Source organism: Leguminivora glycinivorella, chromosome 7 (assembly GCF_023078275.1).
Source record: "Leguminivora glycinivorella isolate SPB_JAAS2020 chromosome 7, LegGlyc_1.1, whole genome shotgun sequence".
NCBI lineage: Eukaryota > Metazoa > Arthropoda > Insecta > Lepidoptera > Tortricidae > Leguminivora > Leguminivora glycinivorella.
Genome location: NC_062977.1, coordinates 1,197,840 through 1,210,364, shown reverse-complemented (window position 1 = coordinate 1,210,364; position 12,525 = coordinate 1,197,840). Strand labels below are relative to the sequence as shown.

Sequence of the window (12,525 nt, the reverse complement as noted above, 5' to 3'; positions counted from 1 at the left end):
GATTACCCCTCCCAGCTCTTAAGAACTACTTAAAAAAATCATTGATGTTAAAGGCTTATTACAGAGTCGAGGACTATTTAACAGACAAACATGTATGGCCCGAACCAGAAACTACAAAAAACGAATAGCAATTAAAATAATTGTATTATGTATAGAGGACACAGTTCAGATAAGAAAGCACATCAAATATTTTACTTTTATGTTGTGTAGGTAAATTACATATTTAATGATATTGAGATTCATATTATCTTTTTCTTCTGTGACAATTTGATATGTTTTCTCTGAAGAAGAACGACGTATTATTAAGCAATATGGGATATCGATCCGACATCCGATATCGGATCGGATAATGTGAAAACGCTCTTACGGAGCGAAACATGTCGAGCGATCTTCGACAACTTTACGTGAGTGACCCGATCTTACATGTTTAATAAGTGTGGCGTGATAAACCGTGTCTTAGACCATATTTTGCTCGTTCTCCGACATACACATACTCGTATATCAGATTCAAACTGTGTACTAGCACGCTACACTCGCGCTTGTATTGCGCGGACGCACGCGTGGGAGCGCGCGGTGCGTCACGCGCCGCCGCGCATGCGCCCTGCGCCCTACGACACCGGTGGAATGACACTTCCTCTTGGGACCGAAGAGTAATTTCTATTCTAAGTCGGTTTTCACATTATCCGATCCGATATCGGATGTCGGAAGGATTTCAATGGAAAAATCCAAGGCGGCGCCTATTTTGCGTATGGCTATACACGCCTATCGCTGCACGACATATCGTGTCGCATAAGTAAGTCGTATGTATATGTTTGATGATGGGAGATGGGAGACCTCCTTAGATGAGGTTAGCGGTTGGTGGTGCTTTTTCATTCTCACGCATATGTCTATGATCAATGAGCTTATTTTAAATGCATCTATATTTTTTTTAAGCGTCCCTAATATCTTCATTTAATATTTTAGTATTGGCAGTGTCTGCAAATCTAAAAGGGTTACGGTGTCAAGCGGAGCATCTCCCGCGCGCACCTGTCGTCATGCTTGGCCGCTCGCACTTGACCGAAAACGACCCGAAACCTGACCATTGTAGAAACGTCTTCAAATGATGCTCTATATTTTATTTTGTTATAAAGTTAGACTAAGCTAGAAGCTAACCAAACCCACCCACATAATTTTCAGTGTACCGGAAAATATCGGTATTTTAGATATTTTTTAATAGGCAACAGTGCAGAATAACTGACTAGCCGATATCGTCGCTTAGAATTTCTATAAAATAGTCATAGTACTTTATTCATGAACAATATAACATTGTGTCTGAACATATAAAATAGTACATACCTACATGAAAAGATAGGAACAACAAACACTTCCGAATCTAGGTATAACTATTATACAAACAGAATATTCAAAGAAGAGCAATACTTAAAACTACACAAAAACGATTTATTGATATAATATGACTTATTACAGTATTTTAAAATAGACATATTTACTTTACCTGCTTGTTTCGTTTTCCTCTAGATTATATCCTATAACTTAACCTAACATCTGTAGTAGTTCAAATTACATAGCTTATCTACTTATGCTTGCTGTTTTGGATTGCAATAGGTATTTCTGTCATTAACTTTACAGGGCCCGTGTCCAACTATATAATCGAAGCGTCTTTTTTCTTTATCGCTCTTCCATATTGATACGACAGTACGACACAGACAGTTGCTTACCGTCAACATGGAGAGTCAACGATTATACCCTTGGCTATGGGTAGGGTTTGCAAGATCCGCCGATTTTTCGGATCCGGATATCCGGATATTTCGGATAAAACGGATCCATGTTGAAAAGATCACTTTTTATAGAGGTTTCGTCAAATCAAAGCTGCTGTTACCGAAATAAAATAATTTAAACTCACAAAACGACATAAATATAGTTTGCGTATTTAGTTTGTTAACATATAGTTTTATGGATTCATCGCAAGGCGTAATGTACCAAACCTAACCTAGCTTGATTTTCTGGAGTATTTGAATTAAAAAAATGTGAATAAACATTTTAGGCGGGAAATAATTCATAAATTTCATTCGAAAATTCTTTCTGGCGGGTTACCCGTATTGAACGGATGACGTTTTATCCGGATCCTAAAGACGTTCAGTTCCGGATAAGGTTGATCTCAAACCCTAGAAAGGGACACAGCTATAAAGACGTTCAGTTAAGTTGAAAGAAAGGGACACAGCTATAGCAGTTACATAGCTCCGTCCCTCTCTCTCAATCTAAACTGAACGCTTTAGCACGTCATGGTAACCCCCCAGCTCAATGCAGAGCGAATTTAGATGCATTAATAAAGTGTGGGAGCGCGGTGCCTTTGGTCTTTGCCAGATCATATGCGTGTAGCTACTAGAACTTAATTCTCCTGTTTAAAGCTCATAATTGCTCATAAAATCTTCAAGCTGCGAGCTTAGATCCTGCCGCTTTGACTCAATAAAAATACGCTTTGCATTTCTAAATGCATATTATTATTAACGCTGGTATAGGGCGTAATGTAATCGCCATGAGTCTTTATGAACTTATATATGCCACGTAAGTTGATAACGTTATAAAATTATTGGTTTTAATGATTAGATTTGAATGACTCTTTATTCTTCGGAAATATGCATATTAAATGCATAATAATTATCACTTTTAAGCGAGCAAAGTACCTATGTCAATTAAATGTGGCGACGTCTATAGACGTTGCTCGCCTGCAAGGGTTTTGATATGGCAGCCAATTCGGTATTCGGTCGTATGAGTATTTGATATTTGTGTCGCTTAACTTCTATAAGGTTGATTATCTTTCAAATCATATTATATTTTTTATATTTTCAACCTTAAAGCAGAATGGATTTACCCAGGTTTGAAGTTAAGCGACACATTTAAAGTTGCTAATTATGGTATAATTAATTCGCACGAGCGCAATAACTAGTATGACAGTAAACAAGGATAAACCAAATGTACATCGTTTCGATATCAAAATGAATCGAAATGACCTCTAAGAGCGGTAGCTTATGTGACTATGTAACATTTTAGATAAACTGTTCGATAAGCGGCTACAAAATGGTAAATTTACCTCATTTACAAGTAAATGTAGAATTTCTTCGATTCGTGCGGTTCATATTGAATAAGTATCGCCTTTGACCATCGATGAACCTTATGTTTTAAAAATAAGGTTTAAAAGTAGTGAGTGTGGAAGATGGCACCTAACGGCAGAGTAGATTGACTCGCAGCGGGGCCTAAAGCAATTTCTGACGCCTTCTGAACCTTGTAGGTATTTAAATCGTTTTTGTAGTCATAAATAAGATCACTATCAGCATCCATTTCAATTCCTTTATATTTTGTGGCGTCATGGATTTCATTTTGTAAAGCTACATGGTACAAGTACAAGTTTACAGGTGTTAACGGTGGCCTTGTGACTGTGTGTTAACTTAGTCTAAATGGGCTACAATTCAATTACAATTTCGGTTGAGTTTTGCGAGCATTGCCTGTGCACTTAAATCGTCTCTTTCTGTCTTTTCGTCCTCTTATCAGCAGATACAGCCGAACTCATAAACATACACACACGGTGAAATAAAAAGGACCGTTCAATCTTTGGGATTGTGACCTCAAAAGTCACAATGCAAAGTCCTTTTTCTTTCACCCTGTATATAATAAAATGAAATAATAAAAAGCCCATTTATTCCATAACCAAAGCGATACAAAAATATTTAAAAAAAGAAAAAAAAAACTAAACAACAAAACATAATAGTACCTAACTATTATGTTTTGTTGTTTAGTTTTTTTTTATTTTTTTTTTCTATAGCCTAAATATTTGGTTAGGACCCCTTTCGGGTAAAGGCCTCCTCCAGCTCTTGCCATCTATTCCTGTCTTGCGCAGTATTGGGCCAATCTTGATCTGTTGCCACACCCTGTATATTATACCTATACCTAAATATTTTTACCTAATTGCAACGGTATACATCTTTTATAAAGTTCACTGAAAGAGACATTTAAAATTCTTACGTCATTTCTACTCGGTCGGTGAAGTTATCTTAGTCTTGCTGGGGTTCAAATTGGTAGGTACTTAAAACAAGCATTCATTTGATCAATATCTTATAAATACCTAGTTAAATAAATAAAAGGCAGCCCCTTTGAGAGGACTTTAATTGATTGGGAAGCTAAGATAGTCCTTTAATAAACAGCTAATTGGCTGATATCTGATCTTGAGTATTTAGTATTAAACTACTAAATTACTCATGCGTTAACCTTTATTACTAATTATAGTGAAATATTATCGACTTTGTGCGCAATTGCGCATCACTTCAGCAAAAGTAATAAAATTCAACCAAATGTTGAATGCGTTTAAGGCGCTGAATGTCAAAAATTCTTTTTTAGCGAAAATCTTTGAAATCGCAGAATTTTGGTTAAAATGTTCTTACCTTCAACGATTGTAGTGATTGATTTTCTTTCAGCCAAAACGACGCATGTAGGTAACTGTTTATGTAATATTTTCATTGCTATAAGTACCTATTTATATTGACCGGGATACCTTTTTGATTTTTATTGAGGTCCTGATATTACGACGCAGTTACTTATATGAAAAACCAAAAAAATCAAAAAGGCAATCATTTAAAACTTATTTTTTGCTGATTGCATTGGTTCAACGATCTAGTCTTTATTTAAATACGTTTCTTTCTAATTAGCTCACAGCTGAATATTCATTTTACAAACTACATTGAAAAGGTGTCATCAAGTGTCATGTTGTCGAGTTGTAATTCTTAATACAAAAACGTCGCGTGCTAAAGCACATGTCAAGTAATCATGTTCCAAGCACTGACCGAGCAAGCGCGATTAGATTTTCAGGCTAACCATTTTAAAATGCGCTCTTAATTATTAATTTAATATAAAACCAAAAAATTGAGATTCAGTAACTAAGATTAAACATTTATCAGGGATTTTTTTTTCAGTTTTCTTTCAACCGCAACCCCTTAATTACGAAGAGTGTCACTGAAACTTGACAAGTTTTCTATGCTCTGTCTACCCCTTATGGATTACAATTTAAATCGAAAGTGGAGCCTACAGTACAGTAAGGTAAGGGAAGTAGAAATAGTGGGATAGAATTTTAAATAATAAGTGAAATGAAAAGAAATGAAATCATTAAATAATATAATGAAATAAAATTTGTCTAAGTTTGTTCCAAAGAGAATGCCTCTCAACATGTGTCGAAGCACTTAGTGCCACGCGGATTTTCAGAGGACCCTTAAACTATATGAGAAATAAAATAAAGTGTGTGAATTCCTGACATATTTCTGAATGCGTAGGCAAGTAATAAAATAAATGTAGGTGTAATAAGTTTTTCAGACTGGTTCGCTAAAAACCTCAAATTCGTGTTACCAATGCGAACACTCGTCTAGTAAACACACTGTTTTTAAACCTAAATTGGCAGTTATTGTGCGGAACGGCCGGTAATCAGCGGTTTTCCGTCCACTCCTTCGAGCTATCTGTCCGAGAAACTAATCATGCGCAGCAAACTGGTCGCATCCTGATCGATTAACTATACCAGAAGTACGTACAATCTACTTCCTTCGTCGAAGTTGGTATAGAATATTTAATCAATATAATTGTTTATTAAGTTCAATCTTCAAAGCCAGGAGAATTGCGCTATCAGCGTTTACCATTATGGTTTCTTGGAATTTTGACACAAACAGTAGCAGCTCTATCCTAGGAGGCTTTCGTGTCGCATCCTCCGTTAGGTAATCGCTCACAGCTCACTTCCACTTCATTTCTCAAAAGTTGACCCATATAAACATTACAAACGTGCCTTACGGTAACTACTAATTTCTAACTCAATCTTGCAAAAGACACGTTGTGAGTAGGCACGAAGATCAAATACGTACCTAATTAGTTAATTTTTAACTTTCTTAACTTCCTTTTCGATCAGAAAGGTACATTGGCGAGTTATTATTCTTGATATTATGCTCGGAAGAATCAAGAATTCTCCTGCATTCTTACTCCATTTTCTCTATATCTTATGAGGTGCTAATTGTTGATCACACTAGTGATCGACATGTGCACGAGAGGAGCCGCTTCCGCGAAGTCTTTGAGTGAAAGTCGATCAAACCAATCGATGGCCACCGATGTGTGGAGACGCGGAACATCTGTTCTGAGATTATCTGTTGAAGCCTGACCAGAAATATATATGACTACGCGCCATGTTGCGGAATTTCAAAAATACTATTTTTTATATTATATATTGAATTCAGCGCTGGAAGTCACCAGCAACACGCTGAGATGAGGCCATTTCGTGGCACTTCATTCCTTTCTGTCTTGTTGTTATTATGTGTATTTTGTCTTGCCTGTGTTCACGAATAAATGTTTATTTATTCTATTCTATTCTAATTGTCACCACATCTTATTGCCTTTATTGACCAATGATTGTCATTGAAGTTTACGGCACATTTTTTTTTCCGCACTAGTTTGCAAACTAGTACAATATACTGAAAAACGTTGTGCAAATATAAGTGCGAAGAGGGAATACGTATCTCGTATCGATTTAAAAGACTCCCTTTATTCGCTCTTATTTGAATTTATTTTTCTGCACTTGTATCCTAATGTATTCTATATTCTGTGTGTATCTGAGAGCTGCAGTTTCATCCTCCAGCTAAAAAAGAAACGTTATGATTAGAAATAACTACTCGTACTTGTGACAGCTCTCATGAAAAATTGTTGCCAAGAACAAAACTGCTACGAGTATAAATTTCGTTTGTAAAATATGGCAAACAGAATACATTTTTTAAAACACATTCGTACCATATTATATTACGCAGGGCCCGCTCGGCGGAGGTTCAAGGGTAATCTCAACAAAAAGTTAAAAAATAAGTCGCGCCCGCGCCGGGAACCGGTTGCGCCTCAATTTGGAGCCATTTCTTTCATTCCTCTCTTTCGTGGACCAACTTTATGGTCTCAGATTACATGATTACGAGAAAACGAAATTATTGATTACGAAAATTGGTCATAAAATAAAGGTTTTTAGACAATCTTAATTTGGTTATATGGGTCGTTATAAAGTATTGAATTAAAAGCAATTAACAACAGTTCTTTCATTAGTAAGTACATTTTTTATGTTGTCAAGCCATGTGGTCCTCCTTTTTCCCCTTCCTCTCTTGCCATCAATTTTTCCTTCCAATATTAATTGTAATATACTATTTGGCAAAGAACAGGAGAGAAATGGCGAAGGTGGTCGCCGACGTCCGTTAGGGCATGGCAATGAAAGAAGAAGAACAACAGTACATCCCGTTTTTTAATTTAATAAATGAGGGTAAAGTTGTGTAATAAGATCAAAAAATATGACGTCACCTGTAGATAGATAGACTGTAGGGATTCTTTAAGATTATGTATGTGTTTGCTGGGCTCCTTCAGACGACACGCCAAATCAGCTCAAATTGTGTAAGAGTCTACTTTGTTATGAATAAAACCTGTTAAGACTTTTGAGAAGAATTAACTTAAACCTCGCGGAATATGACATTAATTGTGTAAACATCGCCCACAAACGGCTACTTTTTAAATTAAATACATACATTTTCCGTTACATTTACGCCATCGAGTAACTATACTCATGGCATGGAAGAGGCTTTGGTCGCACCTAAATAAAGATAAGAAGAGGCTGCCTGCCTTTGCACGCCCATATACGTGGGCACACGCGGGGTCACGACAAATTTATAACATCTTCAACGTCGTAAAACGAGTTCGATAAATTTTATGGGCAACTAATCGATAATCGATTAAGCTCGCCACCGTAGGTACCGCTACTGCGTAAAGATTGCGGCCAAAGGTAGCCGCGAAAATGACTTGAGAAATTGATTATAAAAACACATATGGAGTGTATAATTGAGTATTTCCATCTCAGAAGGGTCCTTAAGCCTGGCGTCTACTTACGAGGAATGGAGCCGCGTCGAATTGAGTCCTCCATACATTGGCTATGAGGTCTATGAGCGGCGGTCCGACGCGTTGCCAGTGGATGCAGTTTCATAATAAATGGAGAAGTCGAATTAATGAGTTTCGATTCGGCGAGCCTAATGGACGCCAGACTTTACGCTTTACGTGCAATAAAGTACCTTATATATGAAATTCGGATAAAATTGTACCTAATTACCTATGCCTTTTTTGGCACACTCACGGTACACTTTAGGGCCCAAACAAATAAAAAAAGAATACAAAATATCTTTATTTCATAAAAAAAACACGACACAAACGACTGAACAGTTTTATTAGATACTTGATAAACAATAAAAAAGGATATAGCGGCAGCTCACAGCAGTAGTTCTACATGTCTAATAAGTAATAAATATACTAAGAAAGAAATAAAACTATGGAAACGGATTAAATCGCGTATAATGAATTTAAAATACATCCCGACGTTTCGAACTCTTTACAGCGTTCGTGGTCAACGGGTGACTGAGGAAAAATTAAAATGTGCAAAAGCTACCCACTTACAAGAAATATTAACGAACCATGACCACAAATAATATAGATTTCTAAGGCAGGTTCACACACTATTAATAAAGCTAGTTATACAATATTCAAAAAATTTTACCATTACTCTGTTAAAAAAATGCGATTTAATCCGTTTCCATAGTTTTATTTCATGAGTAACTATCGCGGTAACCGAAGACAATATTATACTAAGAAAGAGTTACGAGCATATTCAACTTAATATTGCATGTTTTCGTTATAAAATAGCAGCTTGAAAGTGGGTGCCTATGGAGAAAATACGTGTAAATAGTTATTAATAGTCTATGGTAAATACGATGACAGAGTAAATGCGGTTTAACAGTTTCAGTTGCCTTTAAAGGCATCGACAGGACAGGCGCCTACCGCATCAGCATAACCAACTTTCCCATTCATAACATAACATCATCTATTACAATCCCAGCGTCCATCTGGGTTGCTGATCTCTTTGCTTTCAGAGGAATCTGCGCACGTAAACCAGACTTTGCGAGACCGAAGAAAAGTTATAAATAAATAGATATTGGGGGACACCTTACACAAATCTACCCAGCCCTAAACTAAGCAAAACTTGTACTATGGGTGCTAGGCGACGATATATACATATACTTACTTAAATAGATAAATACATACTTACATAGAAAACATCCATGACTCAGGAACAAATATCTGTGCTCATCAAGAAAATAAATAAATGTCCTTACCGGGATTCGAACCCAGGACCGTTTCTTAGCATGCAGAGTCACTACCGACTAGGGCAGAGCGGACGTTAATATTTTTCACCCGAAAAAACAAAAGCAGCTCAATTCTATTTAACGTACATTCAATTATCATCGTAGGTATTTTGTCCTAGTATTAGGACATCAAACCGAGGTGGATAGTCAATTTATAAAGCATCCCGACGTTTCGAACTCTTTTCAGTGTTCGTGATCAACAGGTGACTGAGCTTCCTCAGTCACCTGTTGTTGGTAATTTTTACACATTGTAATTCTTCAATTACAATGTGTAATAAATTACCTAGGTACTTACAAGAAATATTACAACATTCTAGGTATCCTTAATCCTTATTTTCACTCTGGGTTATTAAAAAGGAACATGGCTGTATCTTTCTTAAACTACCACGCATATTATTTGGTTTGTTGAAAAATACCTTGACAATGCTAAGAAAGAGGTACGCCATCTTGTAAATAAGCCTTAGGCCTTTGATGCGAGTGGTCGGTAATCGAATGGAATATCCCACATCCCACTTTCTACTAAGCAAAGGTCCCTTTTAATAAAGCTCTGTCGCCACGCGAGTTATGGCGCGTTTCAATTTGCATTTAGAGTGTGGATCTGTGGATCGACTCTCGCGGATTTATTGTTAAAGTACTCCCACACTGTGCAGTGAATGGACTATGGACTAACATAACATAATACAAACATTAGATATAAGCAATCTCCTCTCTATCTTATTGCTTTTCCGGTTGGTTAGAAACGTAAGGCCAATCCTTGTGGTCAACAAAACAATACATGGTTCGGTCTCTTCTACCGTTGCCTGAGTTTTTCATAATAATTGTACAGCCAAACTACTACATTATCTACCTATGTATGTATATATTTTTTTGGGATAGGAGGCAAACGAGCAGACAGGTCGCCTGATGGTAAGCGATCACTGCCGCCCATGGATACCAGAAACACCAGAGGTGTTGGAGGTGCGTTGCCGGCCTTTAAGATGGGTGTACGCTGTTGTCTTGAAGATTTGAAGGTCGTATCGGTCCGGAAATACCGCAGGCGACAATTCATTCCACAGTTTAGCTGTGCGGGGCAGGAAGTTTCTGGAGAAACGCACAGTTGAGACTGCCAGCCATCTAAATGATGGAGATGGAAATGTTGTCGCGTAGGGCGATGGCGGTTATTCCCTTGTATTGCCAAATTTATTTAAACACTAAGTTTTTTGTCTTTCATTTATACCTACTTACACACAAAACTCGTGAAAAATAAATTTCGCAATCTAAAAACTCGTAATAAATATACTTATGCCGTCATAATGTTGATTAAAAGACAAACTGAAATGTTTTATTTTATATTTCCTTTTTAGTATATCGAGACAAAATGTCTCTGACATAAATGATTACTGCAATAAAAAACCTGGGCCGTGCCGACGCTAAAACTGTCGATATCGCTATTATGGCACACGACAGTTGGCAACTTGGCATCTCCATCTTAGCGACAGTACCGCGTTAACGGACGGCATCCAAGCGTAAGAGATAAGGAACGGTTCTCTAACGTTTCTTGACACATTTATCTCTATCCTTCACGCTGCTATCTGTGGCACAAATCCTTTAAAAACTATATGACACAGCATGTTAAGGTAGCATTCTAATCGCTTAACGTTAAGAAAACCAGTATACTTAAGAACTCCTTTATTGATCATCGCGAATCAAAGTCCTTCTTTCTTGGTTTGTCTAGTATGTCTGGCTGTCCGATTCTCGATCGAAATTTAGTGAGCGCGTTCTATATGAACAGTTTTGGTTAGAAATCTGATTTTGTTTTTTTTTCTTAATTACGAAGCCGGTACATATAGCTAGGTATAGTTATAGTTAATACTGGATCTCGAAAGTCACTTTACAATGGGTGACCACAATACTCACGCAATCAATAAGAATCACATCTTTCCCAATAACATCTGGTCAATAATAGCTCCAAACGCTACCGTAATAAGGTGCCACTTAGCGGTTTCCGTTTGCCACGGGACAAACGTCCCAAACTCTGTGATTTAAAGTAGATATTGTTGTTATCTTGAAGAAAGGCGCCATGTGCTGAGCATCAATCTTGTGCACATGACGCGGCAGTTCGGGAGACTATTATAAAGCTATCTTGCTTGTGAGACGGCAGTTTATGTCGACTGCTTCAGGCGATCTTTGTGGCCATAGCCTGGCTATATCTTATTACAACAATCAACTTTTTGACTGTCTGAAGACAAAAAATATACGTTGACACGTTTTATATCAAGATTTAGAAAATTGTTTATTTAATACAAGTAAAAGCATTTTTATATAGCTATTTTTACAAGACTTCCAAAAAATGAATGTAGATACCGAAATATGGTTTTTGAAAGAAGTAGAACTTAAACATAATTATAGATAGGTCTAATTGTTTGTAGAAAATAGTAGGTGTATTAAATAGGTACCATTGTTGTTAATAATCAGTATTATAATAAATACGGTACATTATTATATCGCAATCCATGCCAAAATATAATCAAAAATATAGCCGATATCCTTTATATAATTCTATAAATTCTTACAGAAATGGAGTGTAATATCTCGTCGCCGAATTCAATCGTTATTGATGGGGCTTGTGTTGAGAAAGTTTGATAAACGGATACAACTAAACATATTTCACGTGGGTGGAATTGTTTCCATTCACTTTGAAAACATAATATCTCACCGATCACATTTCTGGAATATGTCTTAGTTAGGTAAATAAAATAAAGAACAGACGTATTGTAATCATTATTTTTGGTATCTGTGGTAGTTATTTATCTATACGGTTTGTCAGTGTTATCACTAGTGACGTTTCTGGTTGAAGACTTCAATGCGAGAACTACTTACTTGTGTGAAATAAGGCGACGTCAGTTAAATCCCAGAATTGAAATAAATCCACAAAGTTTTAGTTATTTCGTTTATTCCGTGATGAAATTTAATGGGCACGTTGCCAAATGGTTTTCTTCACCACCATGCATCACTTTGATTAATCTGACTGTGACTGCTGAACCAATGACGTAATTCTAATGGACTCCGGTTAAGATTTCTTAACTTGGAACATTTATTCCACTGTCAGTTGTTTTTAACTAAGATACCGTTATCTATTGCAAAGTGTTAATTTATTCAAAATGTCCGTAGGAAAGATATGTTTGACAGTATCGTAACTTAAATGTCGTAATTAGCCTTTGGTCTTGATATGAATGTTGTAGAATGTTGCGCGATTATTTTAAGCGTTGTCGTGTCGCTTTGTTACTTTTATCGAAATGAAAGTGACAAA

The 12,525-nt window shown here is 36.6% G+C and overlaps 1 protein-coding gene across 1 annotated transcript in view; it reads left to right on the top strand.

Moving 5' to 3' along the window:
- LOC125227967 overlaps window positions 1-12,525 on the top strand; it is a 119,341-nt gene that overhangs the window by 33,357 nt on the left and 73,459 nt on the right. The gene's annotated exons all lie outside the window — the stretch shown is intronic.